The sequence below is a fragment of the Macaca fascicularis genome, chromosome 8 (assembly GCF_037993035.2).
Source record: "Macaca fascicularis isolate 582-1 chromosome 8, T2T-MFA8v1.1".
NCBI lineage: Eukaryota > Metazoa > Chordata > Mammalia > Primates > Cercopithecidae > Macaca > Macaca fascicularis.
In genome coordinates, this window is record NC_088382.1 from 72,082,573 (window position 1) to 72,102,295 (window position 19,723).

Genomic DNA, 19,723 nt, shown 5'->3' on the forward strand with positions numbered 1-19,723 from the left:
AGTAGCTAGGACCACATGTCTGCACCAGCACACCTAATTTTTGTTTGTTTGTTTTTGTGTAGAGATGAGGTCTCACTCTGTTGTTCAGGCTGGCATCAAACTCCCTGCCTCAGGCGATCCTCCTGCCTCAGCCTCCCAAAGGGCTGGGATTATAGGTGTGAGCCACTGCGCTCCTGACTGAAATTTTCTGTTTGCATTGGAAAAACAGAACATGCTAATGCATAACAATTTGGGAACTGGAGGAAAGGAGAAAGGCAAAAAGTCACCAAAAATATTACTGTCAACAATTCTATTTTTGAGGTTTTTTTTTTTTTTCAAATCTAGTTGTTTTCTTTCCAATAGAGATGTAATCATGGCTTAAAAAATTGCATTCTGATATTGTATATTCTTTGTAAACACCTTAAATTATGGCATATTCATTCTCCAATGTTATTTTCAATAAGTTAAATTTACTCAGTTTTAAAAGTTAGTTTCTTCAACATTTTATTTTTATACTTTATTTCAAACTCACAGAAGAATTACAAGCATGGTACAAATAACTATTGTACACCACTTACCAAGATTTCTTACCAAGCTTCACCATTTGTTACATTTTGTCCCATATGATTTATCATTCACTCAATGTCTCTTCTCCCTTTCTCTTCTTCTTTCACTCCTTTTCTCCTATTCTTGTGTTTCCCCAACACCTGACCAAAAAAGTGGGTTGTGAAACCTTTAATTTTTGCCAGTTCCAGAGCTGAGTAATAGATCCAGGGTAGTTATTTTTTATTTTTCATTTTACAAGTGAAAGTGAACATATGTGTAAAGATCATTTTAAATATTTTCTTTGTAAATTCTTCATCTTTTTGCTCATATTTCTATTGCTTTTTTTCTCTTCCCCTGGTTTTAAATATTCCTTGTATTATTAATATTAGTTCTTTATCTGCTATATGTACTGCAAAGTCTTTTCTTTCAATTTGTAATTTGTCTTTTAACTTTGCTTATGGTGATCTGGCCATATAAAAGTACTCTATTATTTGTTTTATTTGATTAAATTTATAGATTATTCTTTTATTATCCTCATATTTTCAGTGTTATTTAGAACATTTTTTCTGTACTCAAATTATACAGGTACTTATTCTTTTATAATTAATAATTTCAGGGGTAGATATTTTGAGAATATGTAAAATTCAGTTACTCAACACATTTTAGGTCTATTTATATCAATATAAAATCATAGTTTCCTGTTTTAATAAGTGAGCTGAAATATGCTACTATGATTAGTTATGTGATGCTTATATTGTAGTACACTGGCTTTTGTGCCTTTTTGACATGTCCCCATCATTATTTGGGTGCTTTCATGCTTTCTGGCACCCACACAAAAATGCCATATGTCCCAGCCTTGGATTCAGTCACTTCTTCAAAGAGCCGTGGTTGCTTTAGGTGGAGAATGTTCACTTCTCTCTAGATGTCATCCTCATTCCAGCAGCTTCAACTAATGACTCTGGGCCACCACGGCTGCCTCCCCTTTGTAGAATGGTCATCTGCCTTGTTCTGCCGCACTAAAGAGCTTGCAATGAATCAGACTGGAAGGAAAAAAAGAGACAATGGAGGAAGAGGAAACAAAAAAGAAAAAGAAAGTAGAAAAAAGTTAGTTCATTTATTTTCATACTTTACATTTTTTTGCTATAATGGTTTAAACCTATTAGTTTTCTTTTGATCATTGCTTTGAATATATAAAATATGTAGTCTATTTTTATCATTATGTTAAGATATTTTGTATTTTAGTTTGAATTATCTTCATTCATAGAGATTATTTCAAGGGTTTTAAAATAGATTTTCTTTTATATGTACATTTTTTAAGTGAAAGTAGATTATGGAGGTGTCAGTATTTTCTATTTTATTGCATTGCAGTCGGAAAGTATTGTTCATAATACTTCTACATTATCCAACTACAGATGTTTTCTTATGGCTCAGGAAATCATTCATGGAATTTATAAACAATTTTTAACATTCCATGTGCACTGAAAATAAAGGTGCATCTTCTGTTAAGTAGGTGTACAGGTTGTTTTATATTTATACAATGTACTTTATCTTATTGATTATGTTATTTAGGTCCTCAATATCCTTTTTATTTTAATCACTCGATCTGTCATACTGTAAATGATATTCAGGTCTTCTCTTATTACTGTCTTTCTATCTGCTCTTCTTTCATCTTTTTTCATCTCCTTTAATTTCCTGTAGTTTCTCCTCTGTAAAGGTAGCAATGTATAATATTATTTGGTGTGTAGATAGTCATAGTTGTTACTTCTATTAGCAATTGTGGTTTTCATTATAAAAAGTGTCTTTGTCATACTTAATTTTTTGTTTATTTGACTTGACTTTGCTTAACAGGATCACAAAATCAGCTTTCTTGTTGTTTGCATTTGACTGATACATCCTTGAGTTGTCCTATTAGTCTTTTGAATCATGTTTTTTAGTTATCTTATGTCCAGAATTATAGCTTAGTATTTCTTTGTTAGCAAAACTCAAAGTTTTCTTTTAATAATTGAGTTAAGCCAATTCATATTTATTGAAATGACTAATATAACCCATTTTATAGTTCCTATAACTTTATATAATTATAATTGCATAATTATTATATGTATTGTATTATATTTGTTTTGTCTTCTGCATTAGTTATATTTACTTTGTTCTTTTACATTTTAAATTAAATTTGATGTTTAGAATAGTTAGTATTTTCTTCTAGTGATTACTTTTTTACTTTTTACTTTCCAATGCTTTCAGTGTCTTGGTTTCTTATCTAAACATTTACTATCAGGTTTGTTGATTTTTAATAGTATCTTTTGACTCCTGCCTATTGCCTGTATAAAAATCAATGAGCTTATTCTATGTTCCTCTTTTTCTTTTTTTCCTTTATTTTAGTGCATTATTTTTACTTTATCAAAATACATAACACAAAAAGTAACACTCGTTCGCCATTATTCCACCTTCTTCCCCACTTTAGCCATAATCTTAGTTCTACACTTCAATAAATCAGTGCTCATCACGATGTCTTTTGCTGATGATCCCCCCGCCCCTCCAGTCATCTCTTGGTTTTAAAGCTCTAATAGATTAGACTCTTCAAAAAGAACTGTGAGCACTGTACAACCTGGGTTCTTGAATGTTTACAATCATTTTCTTCACAGCCTTGATACTTAAATAGTAGTTTTGCTGAATGTAAAATATTTGATTCACTTTTTTTCCCATGAAAATGCTGCTATATTATTGTCTTGCTTTTCATGTTGCTTTTAAGAAATCTGATTATCTTGTCCTTTTAAATTAGTGATCCTTTTGCCTATAAGTCAAAAGGATTTGCCTGGCAAGGATTTTTTAAATCATTACAGTCTTATAGATTTATTAACATACTTCTTGGGACCGGTCATTGCTAAGGTCTACCCTTGCCAGTTCTCTCCCCTTTGAGGACATCCCATGTCAAAACACACCTCACCAAGGCCAGTGAGGGCAAGAAATTCAAAGGTTCATTACTCATTCAGGGAAACTTAAAGTAAAGGAGTCCCTTTGATGTCATTTGATGTCAAGACCAAGGGAGAGAGATGGAGATCCTGGATGGGTACACAAACACACGCACACACACATCCTGGGAAAATATAAATAATGCTAAAGCAGATTAATTCTAGAATGGTGCTAGTGTGTGAGAAAACAGATAACAAAGATTAGCAGTAGTAAATAGGGCTAGGATAGTCTTTGGTTCTCTCTCCAGTAGGTGTTAACGGTTTCGCGAAATGTCGTTTACTGTGACTTATTCCTTCCAACTTTATTTCTCCATAGTCATTTCAAGAAAAGTGCTCAGGAACCTATTAGGTGTCTTCCATATTTAAAAAGAGTCTCTGCTGGGCGCGGTGGCTCACCCCTGTAATCACAGCACTTTGGGAGGCCGAGGCAGGCGGATCATGAGGTCAGGAGATCGACACCATCCTGGCTAACACGGTGAAACCCAGTCTCTCCTAAAAATACAAAAAAATTAGCCGGGCGTGGTGGCGGGCGCCTGTAGTCACAGCTACTTGGGAGGCAGAGGCAGGAGAATGGTGTGAACCTGGGAGGCGGAGCTTGCAGTGAGCAGAGATCTCCCTGCTGCACTCCAGCCTAGGCGACAGAGTGAGATTCTGTCTCAAAAAAAAAAAAAAGAAAAAAAAAAAAGTCTTTATTTTAACTCCAGGAATTTTTACATTATGACTTTTTATATACTATTTTTATATATGACTTGTTTGCTATTAGCCTTTCTACTTATTTAGCTACTTTGCTTCTCACCCTTTTTATTTCTTATTATAACTCATTTTCACTCTCTTGGTAATTTCCTACCTTTCTCCAATGTCCCTTATTAAGTTTTTATTCTCCCTCGGGTTCCTAATAATTTAGTCATCACTGCTGATGAAATGTTATCTTCTCTCTCCCGCCCCCTGTTCCTCATTCCCTCTCATTCCCTTATCTGCTTCCTTCTGCTTCTTCTTAGAATTCAATCAACTTTCATTTCATTTCTTCCTTAATATATGAACTAATTATTCTTGTTATATATATCCACAATTGCTTGTCTGAGGCTGTTTAATTTAGTTTGAAATATTGTGTTAGACTCTTCTGCTTTGTAGTTGGTTTCTTGAGAGATAATTTTCATCAGGTAAAATGTCTGCTTCTCACTTTGTTTTTCTTTTGTAGTAACTGTGTAGATAAAGACTGTTTACATTTATGCAATTTGTGGGCAGAATGCCAGCAGGTTTGGTTACAAGTTTCTTGTATCAAGAGCATCTTTTTAAGTCAGTGTTGGCAAATGCACATCTTTACGAGAACAGACGAGATCGGGCACGTTCAGGGTGGTATGGCCTTAGACTGCACATCTTTAATGATTCCCCTTGTTTAGTTTGTTTATTTGGTTAGTGTGAGAAGAGACTGAATGTCCTGGATTTTATTTTTTTTTCTAGCAGGATCACAATATTTTCCCTTTTGCTTCTTTTCCCCTTCTCCTTCCATTCTCCAAAGGATGCCTCTCCTTTTATTGTACTCTTACTCTTTGGAAGCATTGCCTCTCAATTCAGTCACCACGCATCCCACACACTATTATATCCCTTCCCTGCAGCCAGTGCACTGATTTACCAGAAATATTTTTCAGTATTTTCACACTTACAGTGGACACTTCCTTTCTTGCAGGGGTAGGGGGTGGATTTTAGATCAGTTGTAGGCTCGCTCTTCTCTCATTCCCTCTTCCTCAGCAGTGTTTCCAGCATCCACCGCCAGCCCCACCTTTCTGCAAAATTTGAGAGATGGCTCTGCGAAAATAGGCAATTTTTTGTACTTATAGTGAATTTGAAGTTTGTAATGTTCTCCGAATTCTAGTTATGCTATTTGCCTGATTTTATATGTTATACTGAGCAAAAGATACTACAAAGGAGTGGTCAGTGGGGATAATGCAGTGTCACAAAGCCAAGGAAAAAATTTTTTCAAGAATAAAGAAAAGATCAATATGTCAAGTGCTGCTGGGAGGTTGATTAAGTTGAAGGCTGAAAGCTAACCATTGGTTCAGGCAGCCTTGAAAAGTCTCACTGTTGAAAAGCCAGCACAAAAGACCTATTGACATGGGATCTACAAAGAAAACAGTGTGAGAAAGTGGATACAGTAAATGGAGCAAGTACAGAGCACTCATTTAAGAAGGCTTATTATAAAAGGCCAGATGCACATGTGGTAGTTAGAGGGCACTGTGGGGTCAAGTGTTTTTTTTTTTCACCTTTAATTTAAGCATATATACTTACAAAAGTGCACATATTTTAAATATAACTCTTGATGAATTTTCAGAAACTTAACAGCCTGCAGATCAAAGAAAAGAGCATTACTACATCCCCAGAAGCCCTCGTGCTCCATGCACTCAAAAATTACCCCTAAAAGGGCAATCCCATACTGCAGTCCAACACTAGAGGGTTAGATAATCTTTTCTTTCCGGTTTCCTTTGCCGTGTATTATTTTCTGAGAGAATTATTCACTTTGTTACAAGTAGTTATAGGTTTTTCATCCTCACTGCTATTTAATTTTCTATTGTCTGGATATATGTACTATAATTTATTTATCCATTATAGTGTTGAAGGGAATTTGAAAAGTTCACAATTTTGGATGATTATGCATAGTGCCACTTTGTGCTATTAATAATTTCTTAGTTACTAGTCATATATCTTCTAGTACATGGATTTTGGTGACTTATGTATGAGTTTCCATGGGGCTTACACCTGGGAATCAAATTGCTGGATCATAGAAAAGACATATATTAAGAAACTATGGCCAAAGTATTCTAAATATTTTTTATTGAAACACTTTATAAGCATTTCAGTTGCTATTTTTGCTAAAACTTAGTTGCATTTTCATTTCATTTTATCAATTGTGATATATTATTTGCATTTTTCTGATGGCCAATGAGATAATATATTTATTGGCCAATTGGACCAGATGTAGTATCTTTTAAAATGTGTCAATTGTCAACTTTTCTTTTTGGTTAACTCTCTTATCCTTACTGATTTTTAGGGTTTGTAAACATTCTGGTTATAAGTGATTTACTGGATGAAGTATATTTTGAGATGTGAAAAATATTAAAGTATGTTTTATACTAATAGCAGTAATTTGGTGATTCAAGATACAGAGAGAATAACTGCAGGAGAAAAACCCTTGAGTTAACAATAGTGGATGGGACCCAGGATAGTAATAGCTGACTACGGAAGCTCTATAATATTTAAATTTTTGTTATAGCTAAATGTTTCTGATATTTTACTATTATAAATGTGATGAATATTTTAAATCAGTAAAATTTTACCTATATATTGGATGATTGTCACTTTCTAAATATTGGAAATATTGATTAAAAAATGAAACAATTAAGGCTTTTGGTGCAAATATATAGGTAAAGCATTTTGTGCTGTGTGCATTTGCTTTCTGTTATAAAGACATTGCCACCGAGCCATGTTATTAATTCTTAGAATATTGTCATTTTACATTTAACTTTTACTTTTTAGTCTGTTTTTCTCCTTCAAGTCTTTTGACTAAATCCATTTTGCGTTATTTTATTAATTATATTGTTGCATCTTTTAAGCTTTTAACACTTTTGTTGAATGTCCTAAGTATATGCCAACCACTTGAACATTTTTTGTTTAATTTTTTATATTTTACTTTTTGGGTTTATTTTAGCAAGTTCTAGTTTGTCTGAATTTTTACGTTTCTCTTTTTTTTTTTCTTGTTTATTTTAATTATGGTCTTTATATTGTATTTTTATTTTTGCTAAATATACTTTTAGTTTTTCTTAACTAACAGAAAATATATTAGAGTAGCTATTTAAATAACTCCTACCCTAGTTTTAATAGTTTTAATCCTTTATTTGGCCTTCATGGATCTTTGGCCCTTTCTATCTCTTTTTTAGCAAAATAGATAATGCAAAAATCCATGGTCTTTGCTTGTGTAATTATGAATCAAAAAACAGGTCATGCAATAGTTGGCTATTTAACAAAAGAGAGAGGTTGACTGATAATTCTATTGATGAAAAGTACCTCTCTCGTGGATAAATTTAATCAAACAGTAAGTGTTCAAAAGATACTTCGGATTTCTTTTATATTCCTATATGCTAAGGCAACATTGACTAGGGCAGGAGTTATACAATTTTGGAATAAAGACAGTTTACTCTTTTGGAGATTACATAACAAACACAAAACAACTCTTAAAAAAGTAGCATGACCTTGGCTGTTATTTTAGAGCAAAAAGAATCCCGGCCTCATCTCTTACTTTAACCCTCAGTTGTACTAAAACAAGGGTGGACTCCTTAACAGTGTTGCTCAAGACTTTAGAAGAAGTTTTTATTTATTTTTTTTTAAACAAGTCTTATGTCTTTGCAGCCAGGTGCAGTGGGCTCATGCATGTAATCCCAACACTTTGGGAGGCTGAGGTGGGAGGATTACTTGAGCTCAGGAGTTTGAGACCAGCATGGCAACATGGTGAAATCCCATCTCTACAAAAAATACAAACAAAAAGCAACCGGGTGGTGATGTGCACCTGTAGTCCCAGATACTCAGGGGCCTGAGGTGGGAGAATCTCTTGAGCCCAGCAGGTTGAGGTCGAGAGGCTGCACTGAGCCGAGATCATGCCACTGCACTCTAGCCTGGGTGACAGAGTGAGATCCTGTCTTAAAAAAAAAAAAAAAAAAAAAAAAAAAAAAAAAAAAAAAAACAGAAAAAAGGGGGCTCCTTTCAGTGTTAGACAAGGAGTACGGAGATAGGTCCTAGTGACCTAACACTGATTATCATTTTTTTTCTCAGTTTTACTCCAAGATTTCGAGTTTCCTTTTTTATTACAGAATGGTATTTTTTTCACCCTGCCTCACAATATAATTACCCTTTCAAATCCCCCCTTTCTGAAGAATTATAGATGCTTAGTCTTCTACTTTGCTCATTATCAGACACCCAAAGGTGGGAGTTGTATATGATTATTATTCTCAGCTGATTTACTTCTGTGTTTGCATGCATCTCCCCATAAAATCTAGTCTAGGAGCCGGAGGACTTTTCCACTACACACACACACACACACACACACACACACACACACACACACACACGACAAAGTTAAACACGAGATGCAACCTACATTAGGCCTGCTGTATCCAGCGAGCAGTGATGTCTGTCAAGTCATGGCGATATACCTCCACTTTCCACATCTCCCTGAGGCAAATAATAGGTTATTTCTATACTGAAAAGACTACTAGACTATACTTTCCAGTGGCTAATGTAATTACAAACAATTTAGATTTTTTTAAACTCCCCTCTAATATCCTGCATGAGCAGGATAAAATGTCTCTAATATTTTATCCTTCTAAGTTGCCTAAATTATAAATAAACTAAACCTTCTTCTTCTTCTTCTTCTTCTTCTTCTTCTTCTTCTTCTTCTTCTTCTTCTTCTTCTTCTTCTTCTTCTTCTTCTCCTTCTCCTTCTCCTTCTCCTTCTCCTTCTCCTTCTCCTTCTCCTTCTCCCTCTTCCTCTTCCTCTTCCTCTTCTTCTTTTAGAAGATTCACATCTGTTTAACGTATATAAAGCCAAGGAAAGGACAGTCCCGGACTCAATAGAAAAATATTCTGTGAAATTCATATGGTGGGGTTGAGGGGGAAGGGACGAGTCTATAGAACCCACATCCGAACATGTACAAAAAATAACTTACACAGTAACCCCCATCCTCAAGGATGACGCAGATCTGCCCCGTCCCCGGGGCTCGGGGGCACACTGCAGACATGGCATTGTGGGAGACAACCATTGTGGGCTCCAGGTGCAGGTGGGAGTGAGAAGGGCATCAGTCCGGAGGGATGGGCGGCTATTAGGAGGCCTTGAAGCGGTTGCCGCCAGAGCACGAGCTCAGCACCTTGTCCACCATAGTGTGGGCGTAGCAGCCAGCTCCTTGCAGCAGCCTTACTCCTCCACGAGACTCAGGTGGTTAGGTGCGGAAGTTCCGCTTCTCGTCGATGTAGGTGACGGCTGCCGTCAGTAGGCACAAGATGAGGTTGATGTGATCCTAGAAGAAGTTGATCTGCACGCTGCGGTTGCTGAGGTGCAGGATGATGGCGCTGCGGGTGCGGAACCAGGTCCGCAGGTAGGGCAGCGGGGCGAGCTCATTGCCTTCGCGTGGCGTGATGTTGGTACCTGCCTTCAGCAAGTGCTCGCTCAAGTAACTGCGGACATATTTAAAGAGTGAGATCTTCTTCATCAAGGAATTGGGATGGGAATTCACGGTGAAGTAGGACTCGGTGCCATCACACTTTAGGTACTGCAGGCTGTCACCACCATTGAAGAGCACCTCCACGCTGCTATCCACAACTGATACCCAGGACCGTACTTGCCTGAATAGTCCATCCACTTGCTGACCCAGAAAAATGGAGATGCGGGCAAGATCCTCAGCCTCCTCTTGCCTGACCAGCCCTCCCTCCGAGGGCTTGGATGCATTGACTCTGTGCAGCATGCAGCATGTCATGAGGTGGCAGTCGACCACCTCACCCGTCTCTGAAACCCCTGGTTTTTCTTTTTCCCGGGGACTCTCAGGCAGGATATTCTCCAAGCGTTTATTTAGGACCGTGAGGGGCTTTCTGTTGCTGGGGTCCAGGCTGCTGGGAGCGACGGAAATCCTCGGTGGAATGGTCAGGCAGGTGATGGGGAGACGGGCTGGGATGTAGCCAGAAGTAAATAACTCATTGTTAAGCTGCTCGTTAATGGTTGGGCGGGCCGTGAGATCTGTCTGAAGCGTCTTCTGGATGAGGGAGGCGGCCACAGGGTTGATGCGCTTAGGAATACTGTATTCACTCTTCTTGATTTGGAGGTAGGTCTCTTTTAGGCAAGAGGTGCCAAAAGGTGATTTGCTCTTTGACGAGGTATACATGATACACCCACTGGACCGCACATACACTTCAAAACTGTGCCCTTTCTTGCTCAGCATCTCGGGAGCTACGTAATTAGTAGTTCCACACAGGGTCTTCTTTCTCTCACCGTCATATTCGACTTTGGTTTGCCAGTCCCAAATTCCCTGTTTTCACCTCCAGAACCTCATTCAGGAAAAGGTTGCCCAGCTTAAGGTCTCGGTGAACAACTCGGTTTTGGAGCAGGTACTGGCAGCCAAGCACAATTTGCCGCAGACTACATAGTGCCGGGCCTCAAGTTCAGTTAGGGCTTTCCTCCTCTCGTGCAGCTCCAGGAGAGATCTCCGGCGGCAGAGCTCCAACACCACCATGAACACAAAGTCCTTGTCCTCGAAAAAGCCGTGGAATCCTACGACACGCTGGTGGGCGAGGCTGCAGTGAATGGATATTTCCATGGACATCTCCTCATAGTGCGGCATGAGTAGCAGAGACTTAGGCACAATCTTGCCCGTGAACACTACCTTGATGTCCGCGACGGAGATCTCGGAAGCACTTGGCAAAGCCGTCCTTGCCTAAAAAGCGGTCCCACACATAGCGCTGCCGGCTGCGTGGGTCCACTAGGACCTCCGGGATCTCTTTCACGGGAGGAGCAGCCTCTGGAGCTCCCGGAGCTGCAACTCCAGGGACCCCAGCTTTCCCAGGGACTGCCGGTGCCCGTGTCGCTTCCCCGCAGTCACCGTTGCAGTCATGTTCCTGGAGCTGCTCAGCAGACGTGGGTCCCAGCAGAGGCTCCTCACCGCTCCGCTCCTCCACGAATTCCTAAAACCACTTTCTTTAAGGCTTTTGGCTCTTTCCTCTCTGGTTATAATGGAAACAATATAAGGGACCTGGCCATGGCAAGCCTAATTAATAGCAGGCAGCGTCGAGAAGTGGAAGTTCATCACATCCTCTATTTCCACTCACAAGCTCAGGTAAACATTTCGTAGGTTTCCCAGTTAGATTCTGACATCAGTAAGTTAGAAACAGCAGGACTTCACATTGATAGACCTCTTGCCAAAATTGTCAACTAACTTGTTTTTACAAGGAAAACTTTTTATCCCTGATATCATCTAACTCCTAAAAACTGGCATAATTATTTCTCATGACAACACCTGGCTTGGTAAAGACATTGTTAAAGTCAGGATTTCAGGATTGGTCAGTCTAAACTTGGAGAATTGTCTTCCCTAGGCTGCTCATTTCCTGATAGTTTGTGACTCCAGGAGAAACATGTCCGACCAATTTGGGTTTAATAAATGAATTCAAAAGAAGCAGCCACCAATCAAAATCTAACACAGAAATATTAATTGTTGCTTACTCAATGAGGGAAAATGGTGCTTGCAGGATGCAATGTCTTTGAATAAAGCAAACTGCTGATCTTCTACAGGGTTTGGACAAGTGAGATTGATGGACACACAGAAGCAAGACCTGTTAGGGACGTGTGAACCTTTAACTGTGGAGAGTTAGTTATTTAGGTGTAGCTGTTGCACATTAGCTGACTCCCAGAAGTGTGGATCTATCACAAAATGCTAGGCACCCAGAAGAGTTATTACCGATGTGAGGTTGTCACTGGTCAGTTAGAATTGTTTCACACCAGATCTGGTAGTTGCTTGTTACTACAGCTAAAGAATAATCAGTGCTTTTTTTCTAGATAATTAAAATGTTTTGCTCTCATTGAATATTTTACATACTACTGTGTACTAGCATTATACATGCTAATGTTTCATCTAATTGACCATATTTTAATACTTTGAGGGATGCTGTCTTATGACATTTTATCCCCATTTCCTATAGCATCTTGCATAATAAGTTATAATCACAAGCCCTAGTGGGGTAAGACATACTACGTGGCCAAACTCTTCAGGAATTTAGCAGTAGTACTGCCAGAGGAAAGAGGTCCAGTATCCTTTTAACAGGTTCAAGGAAAATGGATGGGAAAATAAAAGTACAGCCACAGAGATGGCTATAATTACATCACACATAAAATCTAGTATGCAGTAAACATATGGAAGGCTAGGACAGAAGTCAAAAGTGGAACCTAAAAACACTCTTCTATAGACCCTTCTTTGCTTGTGTCGCTCCTCAAACCTGCCTTCATCTGGGATCTCATCTGCACCTACAGGTCTGGTCCAATTCCCTTTTCCAAAACTGACCTTTTTCTCTGCCCCACCAACCTCTCCCCAGGTCAGCAGCACTGCAACATTATTCACATCTAAAACCTGGCTGAGAAGTTCATCTTTTCCAGAACACAGGACTCTTCTTCCTCTCCATGAGTCACACTAGGATTGAACACTGTGAACTTAACAATTATAGCCCTTGAGTCTCTGCAGACCTTGCCCTTTCATTAATGTTAACTTAAAATATTAGGGATCTGCCAAGGTTCCATACCCACGTGTGGTTCAGAGACTCATCTTAAGATTCTATACTCTGTCTAGAGGCTCACCTTGAGCTCCAGAAATAGAGCTAAAACTGCGGAGACTTTATGAATATCTGAGAATACCTAGAGGTGTGCTCTGAGATCAGTCCCTCAGACCAAATAATCTTTCCTCAGGTCCTCAACTCTAGGAACACTAGAGGGTCCCAGGTTTTCTTTCATCATGCTACTTCTGTATTTTTTTGAGCATCCTTTTTATAGCCAATGCAAGCCCTCACAAGATATAGCTAACTTTTATGAATTGAAAAGATTGACTAATTCGAAGATGATACCTTGTTTTGGTGTTATGAGACATTACTACAAAACATAATTTATAGTGCTCTGTACGTAAGCATTGCTATAGTGAACATCTATCATAAATGTAATAGGGAGTAAGTTTGTCAAATAAATATAACCATTGGTTAATGTCCAATTGAAAACAAATGGAAGGAAGGTATAGTAGGTATTGTCAAATATTTATATTCAATATGAAATATGTAAAGATGATATTAATAATGTGGTTTTGGACTAGAGTATAAGAAGAGAGTGTAAATTTTTCTTACAGCTTACTTAAACTTTGTGACAGATGACGAGTAATGAGAAACCAAATCCAAAGTGAACTGGAGCAATAAAACATTACCAGTTACACATTATTGGCCCCTGGGATTTCGCTCAGGAATTCTAAGCATTAGGAACACACCAGAAAGCCAGGACTGCAGTACCTTTCCAGCACTCAGCACAATGAATATCTATTTCTTGGATGAATAAAAGAGTGAATGATTTGAAGAGATTCCAAGATGTATTTCATTTTGACAATGAAAGAAGAAAAATATGACAAACTGGGAATAATGCAGAAGTTAGTATTAGGGAAGTTTTACACTTGGAAGAATTAATAGGGAAAGGTTTCTTTCGTACATGTATTTAATGAAGCTGAGAAGATCAGTAAACAAATAGAGAGTTGAAGTCACTGCAGCTCTATAATTTTAAGAGTTTATAGACAAAACACAGTTATTTTGGGAAATATGGATAAGGGTCTTTGAGCTAACAGTTAGTAGCATTTAGGGAAAAGAAATATGGTTGAAACAATAGTTTGTACATATAAGGTCATACACAAAATTCAGAATATTTTCATTTATTTTTACTAACATTTCCAGTTAATTACTGGGCTCTTATTAACCCACAACTTTATAATGGAACTAAACCCAATGTAAGAGTCTAATGGCTAAGATGAAAAACAGTTCTAAGGATTTTTGCTATAGAGACGGTGAGCAAGAAAGTAAATGTCTGCAAGAGAAACTATAGTGATAATGTTAGAAAAAGGTGTCATGAGATGGGCTTTCCTGTCCATTGATGGTGGAAGCAAAAATTGTTAAAATTTTTCTGCAAAAATAATTTGCCAATCAAATAAGTTATTAATGCCATTTGACCTGGTAATTCCATTTCTCAGCATCAATTCTGAAGATAAATTTAGACAAGAATTGAAATAAAAACAATATGAAAGAATGACAAAATATTTATCTTGATACAAAAGTTCAAAAACAGAAGTAAATTAAGGATATTATGTGAGATCAATACAATGAATTACTATACTCTTACTGACTTACATTTTTAAAGTAATTTTGGTAAAGACAATGACAATACTGTGAAGCTAAGAACAAATATGTGTGCTATATTTTTTATATGTGTGCTAATATACAAACATATTCATACAAACATATATCTACATAATAAAATCAAATATATAGATCATCACGTTAACACTGATTGCTTCTGTGGAGATAAATGTTATCTTCTTTTTTTTTCTTATTGTTTTCTAAGTTCTCTAAAATAAGCTTAAATTCCGTGTTACAATTTCAGGAAAGGAAGCATCAGGATTGAATGATAGCCTGAGGGAAAAAGGAACAGACAATGATATGTCCTAGGGTTGAGCCTTCCTAAGGACTGCCTAAATTTCTCTTTCTGGAGATGAAACATAGTTTCTACTCTCTGATATGACTGTTGGTATTTACTAAGATTAAAAAGGATAATATATTAGAGTATCCCACAAGTCACTAAACAAATGTTTTAACATCCCTAGAGATAGCACAATTAAGGCAGATTGGAAGATGATTAAATAATATCATCATCCAAAGTAACAGAAAAAAATGAATACACAGAAGTATTAGTTGATGAAAGTACTCTGTAAATATGATTTGAATGTGGAACACAGGGGTAAAGAAGCTATGCAGCCTCTGATCCCAGTCAAGCATAGTACCAGGTATTTTACATGAATGTTCATTTTGCTAGTAACAGACAAAGGTTTTCATAACTGAACCAGAATTGAGACTCTGAAAGTAAGTATGTACAGAGAGGCAAGTGTCCTCTAGCAATTGTCTTCAGACTTGGCATAGTTAAAGTACACTTACCCTGATTACCAATTACATCCCCTCATTTTCATGACAGAAAAAAATGAGCGTTACCTTCCATCGGGGTTCAGATAGGTACAGACAAAAATGTGGAGAGAGGGGAGGGTACTGGAAGTCGGTTATCACATGCGTTCAGTGACATTCTCGATGTAAGGGTCCAACAATTGTATTGTTCTTCACAAATGCAAAGGACATTCAAGAGCCCCCAAAGTGGCATTAATTATTTTATGTGTTAGTTCAAGAAATAACTGCATTACCCACACTGTTGATGGCAAAAAATAACCTTACGTAGAAAAATCATGGAACTAGAAGACTGTAAGTCACAAAATCATTCAGTCAAGGTGTACATTTCATGTGAAGGTGTTTTAGGGCATGTTAACACATTTATTATACTTATTACCTAACATATTCACAAACAGAATATATGATAAAAATATATTATCTTTTGAGGGAGGTGGTTCAAGACTAGATGCAGCTTGTATGAACCTCCTCCACAGAGAGGAACCAAAATAGCACGTATATATTCACGCTTCAAATAAATCATTTAAGCCAGAACACTGGGGTTCAACAGAGAAGCAATGGGAAGTAAATAAGAAGAGGGAAGGCCGGGCGCGGTGGCTCACGCATGTAATCCCAGCACTTTGGGAAGCCGAGGTAGGTGGATCACGAGGTCAAGAGATTGAGATCATCCTGACCAACATGGTGAAACCCCATCTCTACTAAAAATACAAAAAAAAAAAAAAAAATTAGCCAGGTGTGGTGGCGGGCATCTGCAGTCCCAGCTACTCGGGAGGCTGAGGCAGGAGAATCACTTGAACCCAGGAGGCGGAGGTTGCAGTGAGCCGAGATTGCACCACTGCACTCCAGCCTGGTGACAGAGTGAGACTCTGTCTCAAAAAAAAAAAAAAAGAAAAAGAAGAGGGAAGCTAGGCAGCCTGCTTGGCTGGTTGGCTGGGATTGGCTGAGAACTGAGAAAAGTGCCCAAATGCTAGGAAAGGGCAGGTAAGAATCCCTCAGAGCTCCACATTCCCATTGCAAACTTTCACAATCCTAGCTATTGGAAAGCCCCTCAATATGTGTAGGCCTCAACACTAACACAGAGTTGCCCAGAGGCTGCACAGAGGAACTACTCTAGAGATGTAACTCATGCTGAGTCCCATAGACTTCCAAACCCTGAGCAGCTGCAGCCTTTTGCCATTCTGAAAGTTAAGCCCCCCCAAAAACTAAATCCTATCCTGGGGCTGATGATACTGTTGCCGCCCCAGACCAAGGAGTGGGAGAGAAGGCTGGGCACCTTCTCACACTGCAAGAACAAATGCCCCCACAGCTGCAGCCTTCAATGGGAGCAAACCACAATCCCCACAGCTAACCGCCTACACAGCTCTCCTTGAGAATGGCTCCACCCTCCCCTCTCCCAGGCCTGCAGCTGGTGTTATTCCAAGAGCCCAAACTGTAAAAGTCTGTGTCCTGCCCTAGAGCCAGGGCTGTTGCTGCTTTTGCCACTGCTTGACCAAGGAGGAAGATGGGAAGCTGGGCACTTTCACATGCTGTGAGGACACATCGCACCATCACTGCCGCGGGCTGCTATGGGACCAAAGGGCAAGGAAACCACGCATCACAAAGCTACCTCCCTACATTGTCCCCACTGAGAATAACCTCACTCCACCTGGTGGAAAGCCCACAGTGTTGCTGCCACTGCCTACTGCTGACCATTTTGCCAGTCTCCTGGGGACCACTCTGCCTCTGCCTATCTCTGCCAGCACTTGAATGTACTACCAGGGTGCAAGAGGACAAGTCTGCTGGCCCATCCCATTGCCCTAGCACTTGTGCACCCAGGGGCCTAGAAATTGTCCAGCCCAGTCCACCATCAATTGCATCTAAATACTCTTCCCAGGGTCTGAGGTCAGGCCAACAAAACCTGCTGATAACACACAGCTGGCACTCACCCACATGCACCACCAGCAAAAAAAGGTGAATGGTACACTAAACTTGTTGCAGCTACCACAAACACCAACAGAGCCTCTTGGGTGCCAGGGGGTTGCTCCACCACCACTACTGCCATTGTTCATATCAAATCCACTGCTAAGGGACCCAAGAACCCTCTAACATGCCTGGACCACCACTGACATTACTGACACCAGAGTAAGTCACCTGGAACCCCAAGAATCAGGTTGATTGAACTCACTGACATTGGTGCCAGCATATGCCACAGTGGAGCCCAAGGACAAGCATACTCAACCCAATGCTATTACCAGTAGGGCCTGAAGGCTGACTCACTTGGCATTATAATCTCCAACAAAACTTTACCACAGCTTCTACTTATAACTGCACCCTAAGCTACTAGAAAAATCACAGATATCACTGACGCTCTTTATGGCTAAATAAATCATATAGAGAGAACACTACTGCATGCATCCAAAATCAAACCAAAATGTCCTACCCAACAAAATATATATTTATTCATATATATATGTATATATATATATTCTGAAAAAGTCCTCTCCTATGAAAGAAAATTTTAAAAATTAGAAGAAACAACTGTTATGCAAGATGTATGGGTATCAATGAAAAGACACAGGAAACATGAAAAAGCAAGGAAGTATGACACATCCAAAGGAACAATTTTTCTCCAGCAATAGATCCTAATCAAAACGGACTTTATAAAATCCCAGATAAAGAATTCAAAACATTGATTTTAAAGAAGCTCAGAAAGATAAAAGAGGATTGTGTAAAAAATATAGAGAAATTAGAAAACAAGAATAGGAATTAGAAATTTACCAAAGAGACAGACATGTAAAAGACAACCAAATAGAAATTCTGGAACTGAATAATTCATCAAATTAATTACAAAACACACCTGAAAACTCCAGCAATAGACTAGATCAAACATGAGAAAGAATCTCAGAATTTGAAGACAGAACTTGTCAAATAACATAGTCAGACAAAAGTTTAAGAAAAAGGCTATAAAATAATAAGCAAAGCCTTTGTAAAATTTGGGACAACATTAAACAATAGAATATTAGAATTACCAATGCCTCTAAGAGCAAAAGGAGAACAAAGTCATTGGAAAACCTGCTTAACAAAATAATTAATAAACTCAAATAGGCAAATGACACAATGAATATTGCTGAATGAATGGATATAATTAAGAACTTTTAGCAAGTGTTAGAAAGCCTCTGACAGAAGTCCGAATCACAAGACAAGGGCCATCACTCTTTAGGATCTGAACTCCCCCAAAGCCACCTAACCTATTCCCCAAATTCATCCAGGACTATGAGCACCTGAAAGTACTTATGAAAACGAATACACCCATAAATTATAGGTCTCAATACTCATTACTCACATGGTTAGCCAGAAACTTAAGTCCTCAACTATTTGGTTATGTGAATTATAAACATGTAAATGTTCCTTGATACCTTGGGGTCATTGTGTCCTCTCACCAAAGATCTATCTTTATTCCTAATATCAAAAATTCTATGTTTTATTCAGTCATTACTTCCCTTGATATAAATATGCACATTCCACTCAGGCTTCTCAATTCTTTCTAATTCCATTTCTTAGGGGGACATGCCAATTATCTCTTGCTGCAAAACTAATTATCTCAAAATATAGTGACTTGAAATGAAAGGCATTTTATTACATCACATGATTGTGTTGATTAGAACTTGGGCAGGCCTGGCTGGGTGGTTTTCTCTCTTTGACATTGACTGACATTGTTCACATAACTTCACTTTCATGCCTTGTACTTGGAGAGTGACATCTGGAAGACTGGCTGCAGCTGGGCTCCTTAGTTCAAGTTCTCCTTTCCTTCCCCATGTATTCTTAGGTCTCCTTCATGTGGTGTCTCCACCTGGGAAATCAGATTTTTAAATGGTAGCTCAGAGCTTAAGAGATAAAGGCAAAGGCTTCTAATCGTCTTAAAATCTAGCCCTGCAACTGCCATAATTTCACTCTCACTCCATCCCATCATGCCATGTGCTCAGAGGACTCTCAGTCCAATGGGAAGGAAAATAAATCCAACCACCCAATGGGAGAAATGTCAGAGAATCTGTTGACATCATTACTCTGCTACCAACTTTCCTACAGCCACAAATTATTTGTATTTATCCCACATGGAAAATGTGTTAATTTCCTGTATGATGCCCAACGTCTCATTCAACTTTCACATCATCGCAAAGTCCAGAATCTTGTTATCTAAATCAGGACCATGTTATGAATCTCCTCAAGAGGAGTTCCAGTCAACTAAAGAGACAAATCATCTACACTCCCCTACACAAAACATAAAATGTGAAACTGAGGTACGGCAACCTTCAAAATGTGGGAAAATAGGAACCACAAAACAGATTTCTTCATAGCAGCTCTGAATCCAGCCAGCCACATGTTGACATGTTGACAGTTCCTTGATCAGGGCTCTGCCCTGGTTCCTGAAAAATATTCGCAGTTGTATTTGGATTCACTCTGTGGATTTGAGTCATCCT

The 19,723-nt window shown here is 38.5% G+C and overlaps 1 long non-coding RNA gene and 1 pseudogene across 3 annotated transcripts in view; both read right to left on the reverse strand.

Annotated features, from left to right (window-relative positions):
• Positions 1-466: 466 nt before the first annotated feature.
• LOC123575208 (uncharacterized) overlaps positions 467-19,723 on the reverse strand; it is a 115,948-nt gene continuing 96,691 nt past the window's right edge. For all 3 annotated transcript variants that reach the window (XR_012416447.1, XR_010577316.1, XR_012416446.1), the window contains exons 3-4: positions 5,159-5,300; positions 467-1,565 (exon numbers count right to left, since the gene is read on the reverse strand). This is a non-coding gene — a long non-coding RNA (uncharacterized lncRNA). The remainder of the gene's footprint in view (positions 1,566-5,158; positions 5,301-19,723) is intronic.
• On the reverse strand, positions 9,281-11,140 carry LOC102122960 (serine/threonine-protein kinase PLK1 pseudogene; annotated as a pseudogene).